The 20443-nt window shown below is 40.8% G+C and overlaps 1 protein-coding gene across 4 annotated transcripts in view; it reads right to left on the reverse strand.

The window, feature by feature from the left end:
• LRRC3B (leucine rich repeat containing 3B) overlaps positions 1 to 20443 on the reverse strand; it is an 873839-nt gene that overhangs the window by 421316 nt on the left and 432080 nt on the right. The window contains exon 3 of one of the 4 annotated variants that reach the window (XR_008523827.1): positions 9499 to 20014. The exons of the other annotated variants lie outside the window; for them this stretch is intronic. The gene's annotated coding sequence lies outside the window, so the exon portion shown is untranslated. Of the gene's footprint in view, positions 1 to 9498; positions 20015 to 20443 lie in introns of those variants that run through there. 4 annotated transcript variants of the gene reach the window in all.

Consider the following 20443-nt stretch of genomic DNA (forward strand, 5'->3'; position numbering starts at 1 on the left):
TTGATTCTTCTCTCTTTTCTTCTTTATTAGTCTTGCTAGCGGTCTATCAATTTTGTTGATCCTTTCAAAAAACCAGCTCCTGGATTCATTAATTTTTTGAAGGGTGTTTTGTGTCTCTATTTCCTTCAGTTCTGCTGTGATTTTAGTTATTTCTTGCCTTCTGCTAGCTTTTGAATGTGTTTGCTCTTGCTTTTCTAATTCTTTTAATTGTGATGTTAGGGTGTCAATTTTGGATCTTTCCTGCTTTCTCTTGTGGGCATTTAGTGCTATAAATTTCCCTCTACACACTGCTTTAAATGCATCCCAGAGATTCTGGTATGTTGTGTCTTTGTTCTCGTTGGTTTCAAAGAACATCTTTATTTCTGCCTTCATTTTGTTATGTACCCAGTAGTCATTCAGGAGCAGGTTGTTCACTTTCCACGTAGTTGAGCGGTTTTGAGTGAGTTTCTCAATCCTGAGTTCTAGTTTGATTGCACTGTGGTCTGAGAGACAGTTTGTTACAATTTCTGATCTTTTACATTTGCTGAGGAGAGCTTTACTTCCAAGTATGTGGTCAATTTTGGAATAGTGTGGTGTGGTGCTGAAAAAAATGTATATTCTGTTGATTTGGGGTGGAGAGTTCTGTAGATGTCTGTTAGGTCCACTTGGTGCAGAGCTGAGTTCAATTCCTGAGTATCCTTGTTAACTTTCTCTCTTATTGATCTGTCTAATGTTGACAGTGGGGTGTTAAAGTCTCCCATTATTATTGTGAGGGAGTCTAAGTCTCTTTGTAGGTCACTCAGGACTTGCTTTATGAATCTGGCTGCTCCTGTATTGGGTGCATATATATTTAGGATAGTTAGCTCTTTTTGTTGAATTGATCCCTTTACCATTATGTAATGGCCTTCTTCATCTCTTTTGATCTTTGTTGGTTTAAAGTCTGTTTTATCAGAGACTAGGATTGCAACCCCTGCCTTTTTTTGTTTTCCATTTGCTTGGTAGATCTTCCTCCATCCTTTTATTTTAAGCCTATGTGTGTCTCTGCATGTGATATGGGTTTCCTGAATACAGCACACTGATGGGTCTTAAGTCTTTATCCAATTTGACAGTCTGTGTCTTTTAATTGAAGCATTTAGTCCATTTACATTTAAAGTTAATATTGTTATGTGTGAATTTGATCCTGTCATTTTGATGTTAGCTGGTTATTTTGCTCGTTAGTTGATGCAGTTTCTTCCTAGCTTCGATGGTCTTTACAATTTGGCATGATTTTGCAGTGGCTGGTACTGGTTGTTCCTTTCCACATTCAGTGCTTCCTTCAGGAGCTCTTTTAGGGCAGGCCTGGTGGTGACAAAATCTCTCAGCATTTGCTTGTCTGTAAAGGATTTTATTTCTCCTTCACTTATGAAGCTTAGTTTGGCTGGATATGAAATTCTGGGTTGAAAATTCTTTTCTTTAAGAATGTTGAATATTGGCCCCCACTCTCTTCTGGCTTGTAGAGTTTCTACTGAGAGATCCGCTGTTAGTCTGATGGGCTTGCCTTTGTGGGTAACCCGATCTTTCTCTCTGGCTGCCCTTAACATTTTTTCATTCATTTCAACTTTGGTGAATCTGACAATTATGTGTCTTGGAGTTGCTCTTATCGAGGAGTATCTTTGTGGCTTTCTCTGTATTTCCTGAATCTGAATGTTGGCCTGCCTTGCTAGATTGGGGAAGTTCTCCTGGATAATATCCTGCAGAGTGTTTTCCAACTTGGTTCCATTCTCCCCATCACTTTCAGGTACATCAATCAGATGTAGATTTGGTCTTTTCACATAGTCCCATATTTCTTGGAGGATTTGTTCATTTCTTTTTATTCTTTTTTCTCTAAATTTCCCTTCTCACTTCATTTCATTCATTTCATCTTCCATCACTGATACCCTTTCTTTCAGTTGATCGCATCAGCTCCTGAGGCTTCTGCATTCTTCACATAGTTATCAAGCCTTGGCTTTCAGCTCCATCAGCTCCTTTAAGCACTTCTCCGTATTGGTTATTCTAGTTATACATTCGTCTAAATTTTTTTCAAAGTTTTCAACTTCTTTGCCTTTGGTTTGAATTTCCTCCTGTAGCTCGGAGTAGTTTGATCGTCTGAAGCCTTCTTCTCTCAACTTGTCAAAGTCATTCTCCGTCCAGCTTTGTTCCATTGCTGGTGAGGAGCTGCGTTCCTTTGGAGAAGGAGAAGCGCTCTGCTTTTTAGAGTTTCCAGTTTTTCTGCTCTGCTTTTTCCCCATCTTTGTGGTTTTATCTACTTTTGGTCTTTGATGATGGTGACGTACAGATGGGTTTTTGGTGTGGATGTCTTTCTGTTTTTTAGTTTTCCTTGTAACAGACAGGACCCTCAGCTGCAGGTCTGTTGGAGTTTGCTAGAGGTCCACTCCAGACCCTGTTTGCCTGGGTGCCAGCAGCGGTGGCTGCAGAACAGTGGATTTTCGTGAACCATGAATGCTGCTGTCTGATCGTTCCTCTGGAAGTTTTGTCTCAGAGGAGTACCCGGCCGTGTGAGGTGTCAGTCTGCCCCTGCTGGGGGGTGCCTCCCAGTTAGGCTGCTCAGGGGTCAGGGGTCAGGGACCCACTTGAGGAGGCAGTCAGCCCGTTCTCAGATCTCCAGCTGCGTGCTGGGAGAACCACTACTCTTTTCAAAGCTGTCAGACAGGGACATTTAAATCTGCAGAGGTTACTGCTGTCTTTTTGTTTGTCTGTGCCCTGCCCCCAGAGGTGGAGCCTACAGAGTCAGGCAGGCCTCCTTGAGCTGTGGTGGGCTCCACCCAGTTCGAGCTTCCCGGCTGCTTTGTTTACCTAAGCAAGCCTGGGCAATGGTGGGTGCCCCTCCCCCAGCCTCACTGCCGCCTTGCAGTTTGATCTCAGACTGCTGTGCTAGCAATCAATGAGACTCCATGCGCGTAGGACCCTCCGAGCCAGGTGCGGGATATAATCTCCTGGTGTGCCGTTTTTTAAGCCCGTTGGACAAGTGCAGTATTGGGGTGGGAGTGACCCGATTTTCCAGGTGCCGTCTGTCACCCCTTTCTTTGACTAGGAAAGGGAACTCCCTGACCCCTTGTGCTTCCCAAGTGAGGCAATGCCTCGCTCTGCTTCAGCTCATGCATGGTGCGCTGCACCCACTGTCCTCCGCCCACTGTTTGGCACTCCCTAGTGAGATGAACCTGGTATCTCAGATGGAAATGCAGAAATCACCCATCTTCTGCGTCGCTCACACTGGGAGCTGTAGACCGGAGCTGTTCTTATTTGGCCATCCTGGCTCCACCCTCTGCTTGACACTTTTATACCATCTTGAGGTTACAGAAATAATAGGGCCTTGGAGTGTGGCAAGACAAGATAGGTTATCCAGGGAAAAAGAAAGGCATGGGGCAAAAGTGGTCTTGTTACGTAGATGAAACCTCACAGGTAGCAGTATTCAGAAAAAAGCAGACAGTAGCTCCCGGTTGAGTAAATTTTTCTTAGATCAGGACAAGGGAAAGGAGGCTCAAAGAAAGCTTGGCTGATAATTTCACCAATGCAGATTTTCTTTACAGATGCAAATCTTCTCCACGAAAGACAGCTGTTTAGGGCTATTCCTGTATGCACGCCCTTTGAATATCCCTCTTGAAATATGTCAAACTTGTATATTTTGGGGTGAAATATTTGTGGTTTCCTTTAACCCTCTACGTTCCACCAAAACTCAGCCTGTCAATGTTGCCAGAGGCTTTCCACGTTGCTAAATCCAATGATCAGTTTTTAGTCCTCAGTTACTTGACTTAATAGTCTTAGGGATAGGTGATCACTTTCTCCTCCATGTGAAGGAAATAAAAATATTTCACCTCAAAATATACTTCTTTGATATATTTTGAGATGGCTGTTCAGATGGCCTGCCAAGAGAATTCATCCTGCAAACTGTCTTTTTGTGGGGGAGATTTGCATCTGTAGATAATAAGTGCATTAATGCAGCCAGCCTTTCTTTTCTTTTTCTTCTTCTTCTTTTTCAGAGTCTTTCTCTGTTACTCAGGCTGGAGTGCAATGGCACAATCATGGCTCACTGCAGCCCCCACCTCCTGGGCTTAAACAATCCTCCCACCTCGGCCTCCCAAGTAGCTGAGACTACAGGCATGTGCCACCATGCCCAGTTAATTTTTTTTTTTTTTTTTTTTTTTTTTTTTTTTTTTTTTTTGTGGAGACAGGGTCTCACTATGTTGCTCAGGGTGGTTTCAGAGTCCTGGCCTCAAGTGATCCTCTCAGCTTCAGCCTCCCAAAGTGCTGGGATTATAGGTGTGAGCCACCACAACTAGCCTCAGTCAGGCTTTCTCTGAGGGCCTTCCCTTGTTCTATCTAGGAAAGATTAACTGAGACTGTGACACATTCAAAGGTTTGAAAGAAACATTCACCATCTATTCTCTCTGAGAGCTACTACCTTTGAGATTTAATCTACTTAGCGAGACCACCTTTGCTAGCCAGGTCCCCTCTTCTCCCTCTCCCATAACCTGTTTTGTCAGGATTCAAGCCCTGCTTCTTTCTGTCACTCAAAATGGTATATAACCTTCTGAATCCTTTGGAAGGGGTGAAGCAATTATTTTGTAATTCTCTTCTGTGCACATTAATACATTTGTATGACATTTCTCCTATTAATCTGCCTTTTGTCAGTTCATTTTTCAGCAAACCTTCCCAAGGCAAAAGGGAAGCTTTCCTTTCATTGCTACACGTGAAACTCTTTTGTAACATGACTTGCAGTATACCACTATCTCCTAAATCCCCTCCTATTTCTATTTCTACTCCTGTTTGATCTCCTTCCCTGTCTTCTCCAGCTCAGGTGTATTCTCTGAGCTTCAGAAGTATATATCCAATTACCTACTTGACATACATGTACATTTGGGTGTCTAACAAACATCTCAAATCCAAAATGTATAGAATTGAGCTCTTTATTTCCCTTTACTCTTCCCTCCTGTAAACCACAACTATCTGAGACAGCCTCAATCAATTTAGAAATTTATGTCATCAAGGTTAAGAACATGCCCATAACACAGCCTCAGAAAATCCTGAGGATATGTGTCCGAGGGGGTTGGATTACAACTTGATTACATACATTTTAAGGGGATGTAAGTTACAAGCAGACATCATTCAATACATGAAAGGTATAGACTGGCTGAATCCAGAAAGGCAGGACAACTTGCAGCCAGGGCTTCCAAGTCCTGGGTGAATTCAGAGATTTTCTGATTGGCAATTGGTTGAAGGAGTTAGCTTATTGTCTAAAGATGTGGAATCAATAGAAAGGGATGTCTGGGTCAAGATAAAGGGTTATGAAGACCAAGGTTCTTATTTTTGCAGATGAAGCCTCCAGGTAGCAGGCTTCAGAAAGAATAGATGGTATATGTCAGTTATCAGACATTAAATTGGTGCCAGATTCTTAGCCTCTCATTGATCAGGAAAATACCTGGAAAGGGAGGCATATTCTCTACAAAAAGTAGATTTTCCCAAAAAATGACAACTTTGCAGGGCCATTTTAAAATACATCAAAGAAATATATTTCAGGATACAATACTTCAATTTCATTCAGGGAATACTACCTGCCATTTTGTGCATCACATTGCTACAAAGAGTCTATTTGGTCAGTGTTAAGATCTCTGTTTTAATACTAACGTTGGTCAGTTTTGCCCGAATTCCAAAGGGAGGAGGATATATGAGCGATGTCCAACCCCCCACCTCCCACCATGGCCTGAACTAGTTTTTCAGTTTACTTTAAAATGTTCTTGCCCCAGAGAAGGGTCCATTTGATGTGTTGGGGGCTTAAAATGTTATTTTTTGTTTACACTTCTGTAAGCTCCAAAAAAACCAAAAACGTATTCCTCTTACAGTCTTCTACATCTCAGTTAATACCAATTCTATCCTTCTAGCTGTTGGTTCAGGCTAAAACACTTGAATCTGTAGGGGCCAAAGAAAAACTTCTCCTGTATCCTCTGAAAGTTTGCTGAAAAATCAACTGACAAAAGGAGATTAACAAGAGAAATGGCATACAGTTTTTTTAGTGTGTGTGAGGGAGAATGACAGAGTGATTTCCCTAAGCCCCAGTGGAGTACAGAAGCTTATATACCTTTTTCATAGGGGAGGGAGGAGAGGGGAATATAGACAATTCTTTTGAGGGGCAGTAACTGATTATTAGGGAGAATGAATGGACCAGGGAGACAAAAATTAACTTACAAATGACTCTCTTTGGAATTTGAATGAGCCTGACATGCAGACATTATCTTGTGGAAATGTCCATCCAGGTGTGATTGAAGAATTCAGTCCTCTTTTCTGCAATAGATAATGAAGTAACAGGGAGAGAATGGAAGGAAATTGTGTTTCTTTTGGTAATAAGCTTTCTTGGTCATATAAGAAAATTTTAGAAAGAGTCCCTCCTTGTGCATGGGGGTGAGGAGGAACAACAAGACAAGGTTAGAGGGACCTTGATTCTGAGGCTTATTTCTGAGGCCTTACAATTTTCAAAAGTACTCAGCCCAAGTAGCATATTTTGGGGAATCATTTTCTGAACACCAACAGATTAATCCTAAACTCTTCTCTTTCTATCTTACTGCTTATCTATAAACCAAAATCAAAATTCTAAGGACCCCCAACCATCTGAATGGACTTCCTTGTCAGCCAGGGATCTATTAAAATTTAACCTGAGAAACTGTTTCCGACCATGACATGATGGGAAATGGGGGTCACACATGCCTCATTTTACCTCTGTGGCATTAACATAACACAGACTGTAAGTCTGATAAGAAACATTTTACAATGTATTCTCTCAGAAGCATGTTATGTAAAGGCTTCCTCTGCAAATAAGAACTTTGGTCTCCACAATCCTTTATCTTAACCCAGACATTTCCTTTTTATTGATCCCAGTACTTTAGGTAAACTCAACCAACTGTCAACCAGCAAATTATTATTATTACTATTTTCTTTTAAGACAGAGTCTCACTCTGTCAACCAAGCTGGAGTGTGGTGGTGTGGTCTCAGCTCACTGCAACCTCTGCCTCCTGGGTTCAAGAGAATTTCCTGCCTCAGCCCCCTGAGTAGCTGGGACTATAGGTGTGTGCCATTATATCCAGATAATTTTTGTATTTTTAGTAGAGACAGGGTATTTCCATTGATATGGTTTGGCTGTGTCCCCACCCAAATCTCATCTTGAATTCTCAAGTGTTGTGGGAGGGACCTTGTGGGAGGTAATTGAATCATGGGGGCAGGTCTTTCCTATGCTGTTGTTGTGGTAGTGAATAAGTTTCATAAGATCTGATGATTATATAAGGGAGAGTTTCCCTGGATAAGCTCTGTCATCTTGTCTGCTGCCATGTGAGACATGCCTTTCATCTTCTGTCATGATTGTAACATCCCCAGCCACATGGAATGGTAAGTCCATTAAACCTTTTTTCTTCCCAGTCTCAGGTATGTCTTTATCAGCAGCATGAAAATGAACTAATACAGTAAATTGGTACCAGGAGTGGGGTGTTGCTGAAAAGATACCTGGAAATGTGGAAGCAACTTTGGAACTGGGTAACAGGCAGAGGTTGGAATAGTTTGGAGGGCTCAGAAGAATACAGGAAAATATGGGAAAGTTTGGAACTTCCTAGAGACTTGTTGAATGACTTTGACAAAAATGCTGATCATGATATGATCAAGGTCCAGGCTGAGGTGGTCTCAGATGGAGATGAGGAACTTGTTGGGAACTAGAGCAAAGGTGACTCTTGTTATATTTTAGCAAAGAGACTGGCAGCATTTTGCCCCTGCTCTAGAGATTTATGGAACTTTGAACTTGAGAGAGATGACTTAGGGTATCTGGCATAAGAAATTTCTAAGCAGCAAAGCATTTAAGAGGTGACTTGGGTGTGTTAAAGACATTCAGTTTTACAAGGGAAGCAGAACATAAAAGTTCAGAAAATTTGCAGGCTGACAATGTGATAGAAAAGAATTCCATTTTCTGAGAAGAAATTTGAGCTGGCTGCGGAAATTTGCATAAGTAAAGAGGAGCTGAATGTTAATACATGAGACAATGGGGAAAATGTTTCCAGGGCATGTCAAAGGTCTTCACGGCAGCCCCTCTCATCAAAGGCCTGGAGGCCTAGGAGGAAAAAATGGTTTCATGGGTCAGGCCCAGGGTCCCTGTGCTGTATACAGTCTAGGGAATTGGTTTCCTGCATCCCAGCTGCTCCAGCCATCACTGAAAGGAGTCAAGGTGCAGCTCAAGCTGTGGCTTCCGAGGATGCAAGCCCCAAGCCTTGGCAGCTTCCATGTGGTGTTAAGCCTGTGAGTGTACAGAAGTCAATAATTGAGTTTTGGGAACCTCTTCCTAGATTTCAGATGTATGGAAACGCCTGGATGTCCAGGCAGGAGTTTGCTGCAGGGGCAGGACTCTCATGGAGAACCTCTGCTAGGGCAGTGCAGAAGGGAAATGTGGGGGTCAGAGCCCCCACACAAAGTCCCTACTGGGCCATCACCTAGTGAGGCTGTAAGAAAAGGGCCACCGTCCTCCAGACCCCAGAATGATAGATCCACCAACAGCTTGCACTGTGTGCCTGGAAAAGCCACAGACACTCAATGCCAGCCCATGAAAGCAGTCAGGAGGGAGCCATACTCTGCAAAGCCACAGGGGTGTAGCTGCCCACAGCTGTGGAAGCTCACCTCTTGCATCAGCATGACCTGGATGTGAGACATGGAGTCAAAGGAAATTATTTTGGAGCTATAAGATTTGACTGCCCCACTGGATTTTGAACTTGCATGGGTCCTGTAGCCTTTTTGTTTTGGCCAATTTCTCCCATTTGGAATGGGTGTATTTACCCAATGTCTGTACCCCCATTGTATCTAGGAAGTAACTAACTTGCTTTTGATTTTATAGGCTCATAAGCAGAAGAGACTTACCTAGTCTTGGATGAGACTTTGGACTATGGACTTTTGAGTTAGTGCTGAAATGAGTTAAGACTTTGGGGGACTGTTGAGAAGGCATGATTGGTTTTGAAATGTGAGAACATGAGACTTGGGAGGGACCAGAGGTGGAATGATACACTTTGGCTGTGTCCCCACCCAAAGATTATCTTGAATTCCCACATGTTGTGGGAGGGACCTAGTGGGAGGTAACTGAATCATGGGGGCAGGTCTTTCTTGTGCCGTTCTTGTGATAGTGAATAAGTCTCGTGAGATCTGATGATTATATAAGGGGGAGTTTCCCTGCACAAGCTCTCTCTTCTCATCTGCTGCCATGTGAGACGTGCCTTTCATCTTCCACCATGATTGTGAGGCATCCCAAGCCATGTGGAACTGTAAGTCCATTAAACCTTTTTTTCTTCCCAGTCTCAGGTATGTCTTTATCAGCAGCATGAAAATGGACTAATACAGCCATGTTGGTCAAGCTAGGCTCAAACTCCTGACCTCAGGTGATCCACCTGCCTTAGCCTCCCAAAGTCCTGGGATTACAGGCTTCAGCCATCATGCCTGACCCAGAAAATTTTTAAAACTACCTATAAGCTGGAACCCCACTCCCATCCCCACTTAAAGTTGTCCCTCCTTTCTGAACCAAACCAATGTATTTCTTAAATGTGTCTGAAGTCGTATATCTCCCTAAAATGTATAAAACCAGGCTGCACCCCAACCACTTTGAGCACATATTCTCAGGACCTCCTAAGGGCTTTGTCATGGGCCATGGTAACTCATATTTGGCTCAGAATAAATATCTTCAAATATTTTATGGAGTTTTGACTCCTTTCATCGACATATCTAATTCGTCAGTTCAAAAACCCTTTCCACTCAACCTTTCAAACATATTCAGTATCTGAATGCTTTTCACCACCTTAATTGCAACTACCTGGTACAAACCACCATTGTCTTGCCTATGTCAAGCAGGTCTCCTGGATTCTGTCCCATTCCTCTTTAGTAGCCCCTCAATAGAGATCAGAGTTGACGCAGCATAGGGAAGAGACTCCATCCCGGCAGACAAGTGACACAGTAACCAAAGTCTTGATGGACATTACATGTCTGGGTATATTTCCTCCCCTACCTTTTTTCCTCCCTTCACGTGGTGACACAAGTTACGTAGCAGGAAAAGAGTCCTCACCTAACTTAGCTGACAGGCTGAATTCCTAACTGTAAAAGAAGGAACCTAACCATTTACCTCTTTGAGTGATGCCTTCCAAAGTCATTGAAGCAAGACTGGCATTCCTGATAAGAAACTGATCAGATCCAGATGCCTGAGGACAAGATGAACTTCAGAGCTTACCTTTCACTAACTTTTCCTTCATTATAATCGCATTATAATATTAAAATCTCCACCCAAAGCAAGCTCATCTGCCATTTCCTTCATGCAATGCATGTTAGACTTGTTACTTCATGTCTTATTCCACCTCAACTTCCTTAAAATGACAAGGTTCGAGCCCATCCGGGAACTAGCACTGGGATCTCTTTCCCTTACACAGCTCGCTTGCAATTACTTAAGCAGCAAGCCTATTATACCTTGCCTGGGAAATAATTATGTTTGGCCTGGTGTTAATTTATGTTTGCAAGACAGCCAAGAACATGGATCTGAGCTGAAGTAACAAAGGGAAGCTCTTATAACACACACCAGGTCATATCATTCCTCTGCTCCAAACTCAACTTAGAGACAAAGTCAAAGGCTTTCCTGGCTCTAACCTTGTAAACTTGCTGACATCATCTCCAGCTGCATGTGCTTGCTTGCCCTGTGCCAGTCACATGGTCCTCTGGGGTTCTGCCCACACACAAAGCCCCACGCCTGCCTGTGCCCTCGCCACTCCCTCTGCTTAGAACACTCTCCCTGCAATGCTTTCATGGCTGGCCCTCACTCCTTTCAAGAGTTCAAGTGTCACCTTCTCTGGAGAACTTCCCTGAGTAATCTGACTGTACAAACTACCACTTCTGCTGATGATTCTTACTCCACTCCTATGATCATTATTTTTTTCTCCTTGACACTGCAGAAAAAGGAAAATCTGAAGGAAAAATTTTAGAAGAGGCCCAACATGGCTGCAGGTTGGACATATGGGTAATGAAAGTAGGCCTATCAGCTAAAAATGAATTCCTGCCTGCAAGGCTGGAGTCCGTCAAATAGTTCACGAACATGTACTGGTTACAATCTTGACTATCAAATGAAACACAAAAGCAGAATAGAATCAATCATCCTTCACCAGACAGAAAGACATCAAAATGCTCATTAACCTTTTACCCTATGTATGTTAGCACATTTCTCCTTTCTCTTACGTACATCACTGAGCACCAATGAAGGTTGTAAAAATGTCACCTTTGCTTCAGTATCTGCTTCTCCCATTTCTATGTAATAGTACATATAACTGCTGTGTCTTGTGTGGCCCACTCAGGGATACATTCTCAGTTTGCACGGAGTCTGTGTTCCAGGCTACTAGTCCTTAAGCTTGGCTCTGAATAAAACTCACTTTAAATTTAAGTTAGTGCCTGTTATACAGCCTTTTGGTCAACAGATGGAGTAGTCAGTGGGATTCCAGCAAAATCCATGGACACCGAGGACTTGTACTCTTGAGCTTGGAGCTTGGTACCAGAACAAACCCAATGTGTTCTAACCAACTCTCTCCAGGAAGCCACTAGGTGTATATGGTGAGTTGTTTGGAATTCAGACCTTGCTTTTTTCAGTAGAGGTCAAGATTTACTTTATTCTGAGCTGTTTTTAGGGCCACTAAAAGGAGCAGTTATATCCTGGGTTTGCTAAATTCTTCTTAGGGTTGTTACTGCTTTGTTCTAAACTGCTAGGAAGAAAGGAAAGAAAAAGGAAGGTTGACCAAGCATGGCTATGGTTAGAGTGGTGGTTTCTTTGATCACTAAATGTTTCACTTTCCAAACCCCTTTTGTCTGCATCAACACTTTACCTCTATATGAGAGCAATTGAGATAAAATTGATCCAAAGATAAAGGACATTGATCCTAATAGCCTGAATCTCGGTTGTTTGTAGATGGCTAAGAATCTTGTGGAGGTGCTGGAGGGGACCCCTGCTGACCTGCAGCAGTCCTATAGGGCTCCATCATAAGCAGAAGGACATTAACATGCTGACACATCTCCAAGTGATGCTCATAAAGGGTTGGTCACCTAGCATTTGGAGCACCTTCACTGTCTTCATTGGCAGGTGAGCTTTCCCAAGACATGCAAGAGGGCTGATCAACTTGGGGGTGAGAGCCTGAGGAGTGATGATCACAGGCAGCACAGCTTCAACCATAAACACATACTTAGTTTGGTGCAAAGGAAGGATGAAGGAGAACCACAGGAAATAAGACACTTAAAATTGAAGGAGGACCTCACCTCCCAAGACAGCAGGTGAATTTATTACTAAAAGTCATGGTGCCTTATCTTGTAAATTTTTCATTAATTGTACCAACAATACTAAGAATGAAATTCATTTAATTTTGCCAAAATGGGTATGATTCAAGATCCCAAAATTGGTTTATTTACATGCACAATTGAAAAGCACCAACTCAAGAATTAAGCAGAAAGAATACGATAGTTATTTCAAATGGCATTTAGGATGCTTTAAAAAGGGGAATGATAAAATTGCTTTTGTACAGGAGGTAAACCACAACATCCACAATCATTTCTCAACTGGAGAAATTGTCAGAAGTCTCTACTGTCTCATCTCCTCCTCCTACCACTCCTTCTGCTACTGCTCCTCCAAAACCCTCTTATCCTTTGCTCCCAGAACTGCCTTGCTCAGGTGCTCCTTTACTCCCTTCCCCATCAGCTACAGAAGTTTTAACAGAACCCTTTGGAGAAAAGTCTAATCCAATGAAAGAACCTGCAGTAGTGTATACTCCCTAGACTACAGGAGAAGTTAGACCTCTGACTAAAACAATTCCAGATCCTACTCAGGTTTAGTCTAACTGTAAGAACTTATGAACCTGGCTATTCAGATATGTGTCAGTTGGTTCACATGTTGGTACCTGAAAGAAAAGCAAAGGAATGGATATCAAAGGTTGACTGGAAAGATCCACTAAGAGATTTTCATAGGCAAACAGTCAAAGACATAGAGAACACTTAAGAATTAGGAAATCATTTAGCACAAGTAATTCCTCAGATATTTCCTAAGACCACTGACTGGCGTAAGGTCCAACAGTGTAGGAAAAAGCCAAATAAAATGGTATTAGACTATTTCAAAAGATTTGGAAAGGTATTTAAACAATATTCAGGAATGAATGAGGAAAGTCTAGGGATCATCAGAACAATTCCTTACTGAATTCAATTTTCCTCAGTGGATTGGATGAGCAATTGGCTGAAATAGTTAAATTACACCAAACAAATTGGGATGTGTTGCATACTGAATATTGTGAACCTTGCTTTTTAAAGAATGCTCTTCCGTGGAGTAATCAAACAATTCAAATGGTAGGAGTATCTAATCTAATTAACCAATGACTATATACAAATCAGAACTTTTGCCTTTCCAGTAAGGAAATTTACATGGACATTATTCTTTCATTTTGGTGCCTTCCACATCAATACATTTTATAGAAAGGGATTTTCTGGAACTTTTTATAGTGTTTATAGTTCCTTCTCTAAAAGAGGTGAAATTTTTTGGAAAGGACTGAAACAGGATTGACTAAAAAATGATAGACCAGAAAATGTGTATCATATAATCATTAAAATTTAACCATCAAGTATTAAGGCAGAACAAGTACTTGATGCCTCTTTAAGCCAAATCCCTGACTATTTATAGTCCCAATTTTCTACTGATATAAGGAAAAATTTAACAACCACCCCAATATGGATACAGGTAGATACAAATAAACCACTTCTTAACATAAAATAATATTAATTAAAACAGGAAGCTACAATAGGAATAAAATTAATGATCAAAAATTTCATTAATAAAGGGTGGACTGGCCGGGTGCGGTGGCTCACGCCTGTAATCCCAGCATTTTGGGAGGCCGAGGCGGGTGGATCACCTAAGGTCCTGAATTCGAGACCAGCCTGACCAACATGGAGAAACCCCGTCTCTACTAAAAATACAAATTTAGCCAGGCATGGTGGTGCATGCCTGTAATCCCAGCTACTCCAGAGGCTGAGGCAGGAGAATGGCTTGAACCCAGGAGGCGGAGGTTGCTGTGAGCCGAGATTGTGCCATTGCACTCCAGCCTGGGCAACAAGAGCAAAACTCCGTCTCAAAAAAATAAAAAATAAACAAAGGGTGGACTATCCCTTGTATCATTAGGAATAAAATGAATGATCAAAGATTTCATTGATAAAGGACTGAATATCTCTTGCACTAGTTCTTACAATACTTCCATCTTCCTGGTATGAAAACCTAATGGAAAAGGATAGAGACGTGTACAGATTTGAGAGCCATTAACAATATCATGACTCCTCAATTACCAAGTAATTCCAATCCATTAAAATCTTTTATCCGATGTACCTGTAAGCAGTGAACATGTCATGGTAATTAATTTATGTAGTGCCTTTTTCAGTATACCAGTAGACTCTGACAGTCAATATTTGCTTGCCTTTACCTGGGATGGCATCAATATACCTAAATCATTATGCTTCAAGGTTACACCAAAAATCAATTTATTTTTTGCAAATATTAAGGGCTGAACTGACTAAACTAAATTTTGAAAGAAATTTCACTTTGTTTCAGTATGTAGATGATTCCTCGTTATGCTCCACCAACCTGCAAGACTGTTAAAATGATTTCCTGTAATTGCTGGGACAATTAGCAAAAAAAGGAGGTTATAAGGTATCCAAAGAGAAACTCAAATTTTGCTTAACAGAAGTAAAGTATTTGAGACTTTTAATTTCTAAGGATGGAATACATATAAATCCAGACTAAGTGACTAAAACTGGAATTCCTGCATACCTCACTCCAAAAACTAAGACAGCTAAGGCAGTTTTTAGGTTTTGCTGACTACTGCTGTAGCTGAATCTCCAATTTTTCTCTCATGGCACAGCCTTTATATGAATTGTCAAAGGAAAATTGACCTGATCTATTACACTAGACAATGAAAGGACAAATTATTTAAGAAATAAAAGAAAATCTTATGAGATACTCTGCTGTAGGCCATCCAAATTATTAACTGCCATTTTTTCTTTTTGTTCCTGAGAGCCCTGGCAGCATTCTGGGTGTTCTAACCCCAAAACACAGAGAACAATACAGACCTAACTTTATTATAGTCATCAATTACTCTGTAGCATGAGGGCTGACCACTTCCATGAAAGCTATATCAGCCATTGTCTTGTTTGTTATAGCCACGCAGGAAATTGTAATGAAGGCTCCCCTGAATATATATGTACCTCATTCTGTAGACATTTTTTGAATTCACATCATACACAACACTTTTCTGCTAACAGATTGGCTTCTCATGAAGTGCTTTTGTTCTCTGCTTCATATATTACCATCTCTTGCTATAATACTCACAATCCTGCAACATAACTTCCTGAATCATCTGATTAAATACCTCATGACTATATTTAACTAACAGATGAGCTTTTGATGCCAAGGCAGGATAGGAGACGCCAATGGAAAATGCTGATATTATCTGATTCACTGGACCATATCTAAGGGGCGAATCTGGGGAATACCAGGCAGGTTATGCCATTGTGTCCCTGGTGAATATCATAGAGGGCAATCCCTTACCCTAAGTAAAATCATCACAGTTAACTTAGTTAATAGCACTCACCAGAGTATGTCAATTGGTAAAAATCAAACAGCTAATATTTATACTCACAGCCATTATTCTTTTGGTGTAGTTTATGACTTTGGAATATTATGGAAACAACAAGGATATTTAACATCCTCTAGACAACCCATCAAACATGGCTCTCTGGTTTCTGATGTGCTGGAAGCCATCCCATTACCCAAAAAGTCAAAAGGGCTATTGTTAAGATTCCTGAACATTCCTAATTTGACTCTCCAGAGAATAAAGGAAAATACTTTGCTGATGCAGCAGCCAAAAAGGGCCACTTTAACACCAATTATTGGATAAACTATAGAGGTAGCTATGTTTAAAATAAGCTCTATCAAGAAGGAGCACCAAGAGGCCTAAGAAAATGCCTTACACTACGGCCTGGGTGACAGAGTCAGATTCTGTCTCAACAACAAACAAATGAAAGGCCTCAAAGAGGAAAAACAGATACGGCTAACCAAGGGGGTGGGAGGTGCCCCTCACCTGCTTGTAACTTATGGTATGGACTCAATGACAGATCTATTTTAACCTATGGGATTTCAATTATCTATGTTATAGTACAAACATGAGCTCACTCACCGGGGACCTGATAAAATGATTGCTTGGGAAAAACAATAATACTGGAAACCCTTAACCCACAGTAGCTCGTAAGTTTTATGAAAAATTTCCAATTTGTCCTAAATATAATCCAGGGAAGCCTCTTTATGATCTCAAGGGTAATTTTCTTTGCCCACTGGACCTTTTATTATTTGGCAAATGGATTTTATCCAATTATCTCCAACCCAAGGCTATAAATATGTACAGGTTACGATTTGCTTGCCTTCTAATTGGGTTGAAGCATTTGCTTGCAGAAAAGCCACAGCATGAGCAATAGAAAAATATTGGAATGGATAATTCTCTCCTGGAGAATTCCTTCTGAATTATGTAGAAATAGACAAACTCGCAAGAGCGATAGTCCATGCAATTTGTAAAATCTGGTCCATTTTCCAACATTTTCATTGTGCATACCATCCCCAGTCCTCTGGATTAGTGGAATGAACAAACAGAATAATAAAATCTCAGTTGAAAAAATTAAGAGAAGATTTTCATATTGCTAGGCCCTAGGCTTTTCCATCAATTTTGCTTAAACTAAGAGCAACTTCTTTTGGAAAACATCAATTACCCCACATAAGATAATTACCGGTTGACCTATGAGATTGGATGGAGGATTATATGAACCAAACTTGTTGATTATGGAGGATTATATGAACCAAACTTTGTTACTGTCAAGGATTAACTGAACTTCTCTTCCAAAAACCTAAATTGATAAAAGACTTTTTACAGGGCTCTTCCAGCAGATGAGGATCTTAAGTATCATGATCTCCAGCCAAGGGACGACGTCTATTGGAAAAGACATCATCTAATGGACTCTCTTGAACCTCATAGCAAGGATCTTACCAGGTGCTGCTGACCAGTTATTGTGCAGCTAAATTGTACAACACTATGCTGCTTGGAAATTTCTTCACCAGATACCAGAATCATCACTCTCAAGTTCAAATTTCCACAGATCCGTAGGGCATGAACACAATGCAGCCAAGCTCTTTGCTAAGGCCTAACATGTGTGACCTTTGCTCCAGTTCCTGATAAGCTCTTCATTTCCATCTGAGATCTCATCAGCTGGCCTTCACTGTCTATATTTCTATTAGCATTTTGGTCACAATCATTTAAGTCTCTAAGCTATTCCAAATTTTCCTTTGTCTTCCTGTCTTCTTCTGTGCCCTCCAAACTCTTCCAACCTCTGCCTGTTACTCAGTTCCAAAGCTGCGTCCATATTTTCAGGTACTTTTATAGCAATGCCCCACTCCTCAGTACCAATTTTCTGTTAGGCTTTTCTTGCACTGCTATAAAGAAATACCTGAAACTGGGTAACTTATAAAGAAAAGAGGTTTAATTGGTTCATGGTTCTGCAGGCTGTACAGGAAACATGATACTGGCATCTGCTTCTGGAGAGTGCTCTGGAAGCTTACAATCATGGGGGAAGACAAAGCAGAGGCTTGCAAATCACATGGTGAAAGCAAGAGCAAGAGAACAAGGGGGGAGGTGCTACACACTTCTGTACAACCAGATCTCACAAGAACTCACTCACTGTCATTAGGACAGTACCATGGAGGATGGTGCTAAACCATTAATGGCAAGTCCACCCCCATAATCCAATCATCTCCACCAGGCCCCACTTTCAACATTGAGGATTATATTTCAATATGAGATTTAGGCAGGGACACACATTCAAACTGTATCAGACATCAAATTTAATATTCTTCTGCCCAACTCCTCAAGTCCACTCATGAATACTGCTGACTATACAACAACATACCATCACATCTCAACAGCTCCTAAGGAAAAAATCTTAATTGCAATGACCATCTTGTTTCTCTGTGAAATTAAGAGATATTAGCATAGAACAAGAGCCTTTCACTTCCCCAGAGGAAATACAGGAGCTTTTGCATTCTCACTGACAAATCAGATGATGGCACTTTGTATAGGGCTGAAGAATCAAACAAGAGCATTTCAGAATTCTAATTTAATCCCTTATACCATATAATGCTAAACAAAAGTGACCTGTCCTCTTTGAGTCCCTCAAATTATATTATTTGGTCTCCAAGTCTTCCTTTGGAAGATTTCAACCAAAAGGGAAATAGCACTTTATTTTCTGTAGTGTTACGAGCACCAATCAGAATTTCAAGACTATCAACTTTGTTTCACTACCCCCTTATCCCATTTCTAAGCAGGAGAAATACACAAATAGTGTGTCTTGTGTAGCCCACTCAGGGACACATTCTTGGTTTGTGCCAAGTCTGTGTTTTCAGACTATTAGTCCTAAAGCTTGGCTAAGAATAAAACCCACTTTAAATTTGTTTAAGTTATAGCATCTGTTATTTAACCTTTCAGTTGACAGCACTTATCACTGCAAATCCTTATATATATAAACTTATTTATCTTGTTTATTGCCTGATTCCTCTATTAGAATACATGCTGTAACAGAACAAAGGATTTTATTCAATGCTATATTCTCAGTACCCAAAACAGAGTCTGGTACATGGTTGGCACCCAATAAATACTTGATGAATGAATGAAAATGTCAGTGTTCAAAAGTTTACATTGTTAACATTGGGAACATTGCCAGTCCTGGCTGGAAAGGGTTGAGAACTAAATGTTTGCATCACATTGCAACCCTGAGGGAAATCCAGGGGCAGGGAAAGCCCTTTTAGAGTTCTTCTATGTCCTCTTCCCTGCCAGCTAAATCCTGCAACCTCTTCTGATGATTGTATGTACCCTCATTTGGATTCTTATCACTTTTTTTTCCTAAAACTACTGGCCTAAGTCTTATAAAATGTTCAAAAGCTTATTGAAATACAACACATATTTAGAAATATATAGAACTGAAGTGGACAGGTTAATTTTTTACCAAGTGAGCACTTCCACGCAATTAATACTAGTTCAAGAAACAAACACTGTAAACTCTCTCATAGTTACTATTCACCTCCTACTTCCACCTCTTCATTGGAATGATACTACTCTGCTTACTTATAACACCATAGATGAGTTTTCATTGTTTTGCACTTAATGGAAGCAAACCATGCGTGCTCTTTTGTGTCTCACTTCTTTTGCTCAATGTTACATTTTGTGAGATCCATCCATCTTTTTGCATGTAGCAATAGTTCTCTCATTTTCATTATTGTATGTCATTCAATTATATGAATATAGCACTATTAATCTATCCATTCTACTATTGATGGACATTTGAGATTCATTCTGTTTGGGGCTATTATGAATAATGCTGCCATGAACATTCCTATTATGTCTTTTGTGAACATATGGGTACATTTCTGTTGAAATATACCTAAAAGTGTAATGATTTATTCTGTTTGGTGAATATATGGGTGCATTTCTATTGATATACAGCTAAAAATGTAATTATTATTAATAGAGTTTGTATTTTGTAGGGGTGCTGGAAAACTTCCCCTCCGCCCTCTAAAGGTTTGCTGAAAATCAACTGACAAAGGCAGATAAATAGGAGAAAAGGCACACAAACATATTAGATCATAGTTTTATATGACTTGGGAGCCTTCAGGATAAACACACAAAGATACAGGAAAGCAGTACATTTTTATGCTTAGGTTCAACAAAGCATAGACAGCTGTGTAGCAATATGATTGGACCAAAAGGGTAAGAGCTTAGGCTAACAGATGGAGTGGAGAATCTTAGCAAGGCTTGTCTGTCTGTGTTCTTCTTGGCCTCTCTTTGCAGCATTACTTCCTTCTGGCTATAGGGCAGGACCCTCTCTGGAATGAGGATCTTATGACCTAAAATTAAACAGGGTAAGTCAGATACATTTTGGCCAGTTTTTACACAGGAAGGTGGAGAAAAAGTTAAGAGTAATATTTTTAGGTTTTACGGCTGCCTTTGGGCAAAAGGGGTTTTGGTTACTATGACTCACCTTGGGGGAGAGGGATTCTAGTTTCTATGACTAGCCACGGGGAAGATTGAGAGACCAGAGACAGAAAGGCAGAAGGGCAGAGAGAAACGCTTCTGAGGCCACTTCTGAGGTCTTCATTTGGGGGGTGTTTTCTAAGCCCCCAAGTTTGTTCTGCTTTAGTGGACATTGCCAAATAGTTTTCCAAATTATTTGTACCAATTTACACTCCTACCACAGTTTATGAGAGTTTCACTCGTTCCACATTCTTGCCAACATTTTGTGTTAGTTTTTCAATTTTAAATATTATTGTGGGTAC

This window comes from Pongo abelii, chromosome 2, assembly GCF_028885655.2.
Source record: "Pongo abelii isolate AG06213 chromosome 2, NHGRI_mPonAbe1-v2.0_pri, whole genome shotgun sequence".
In the NCBI taxonomy this organism is placed as follows: domain Eukaryota; kingdom Metazoa; phylum Chordata; class Mammalia; order Primates; family Hominidae; genus Pongo; species Pongo abelii.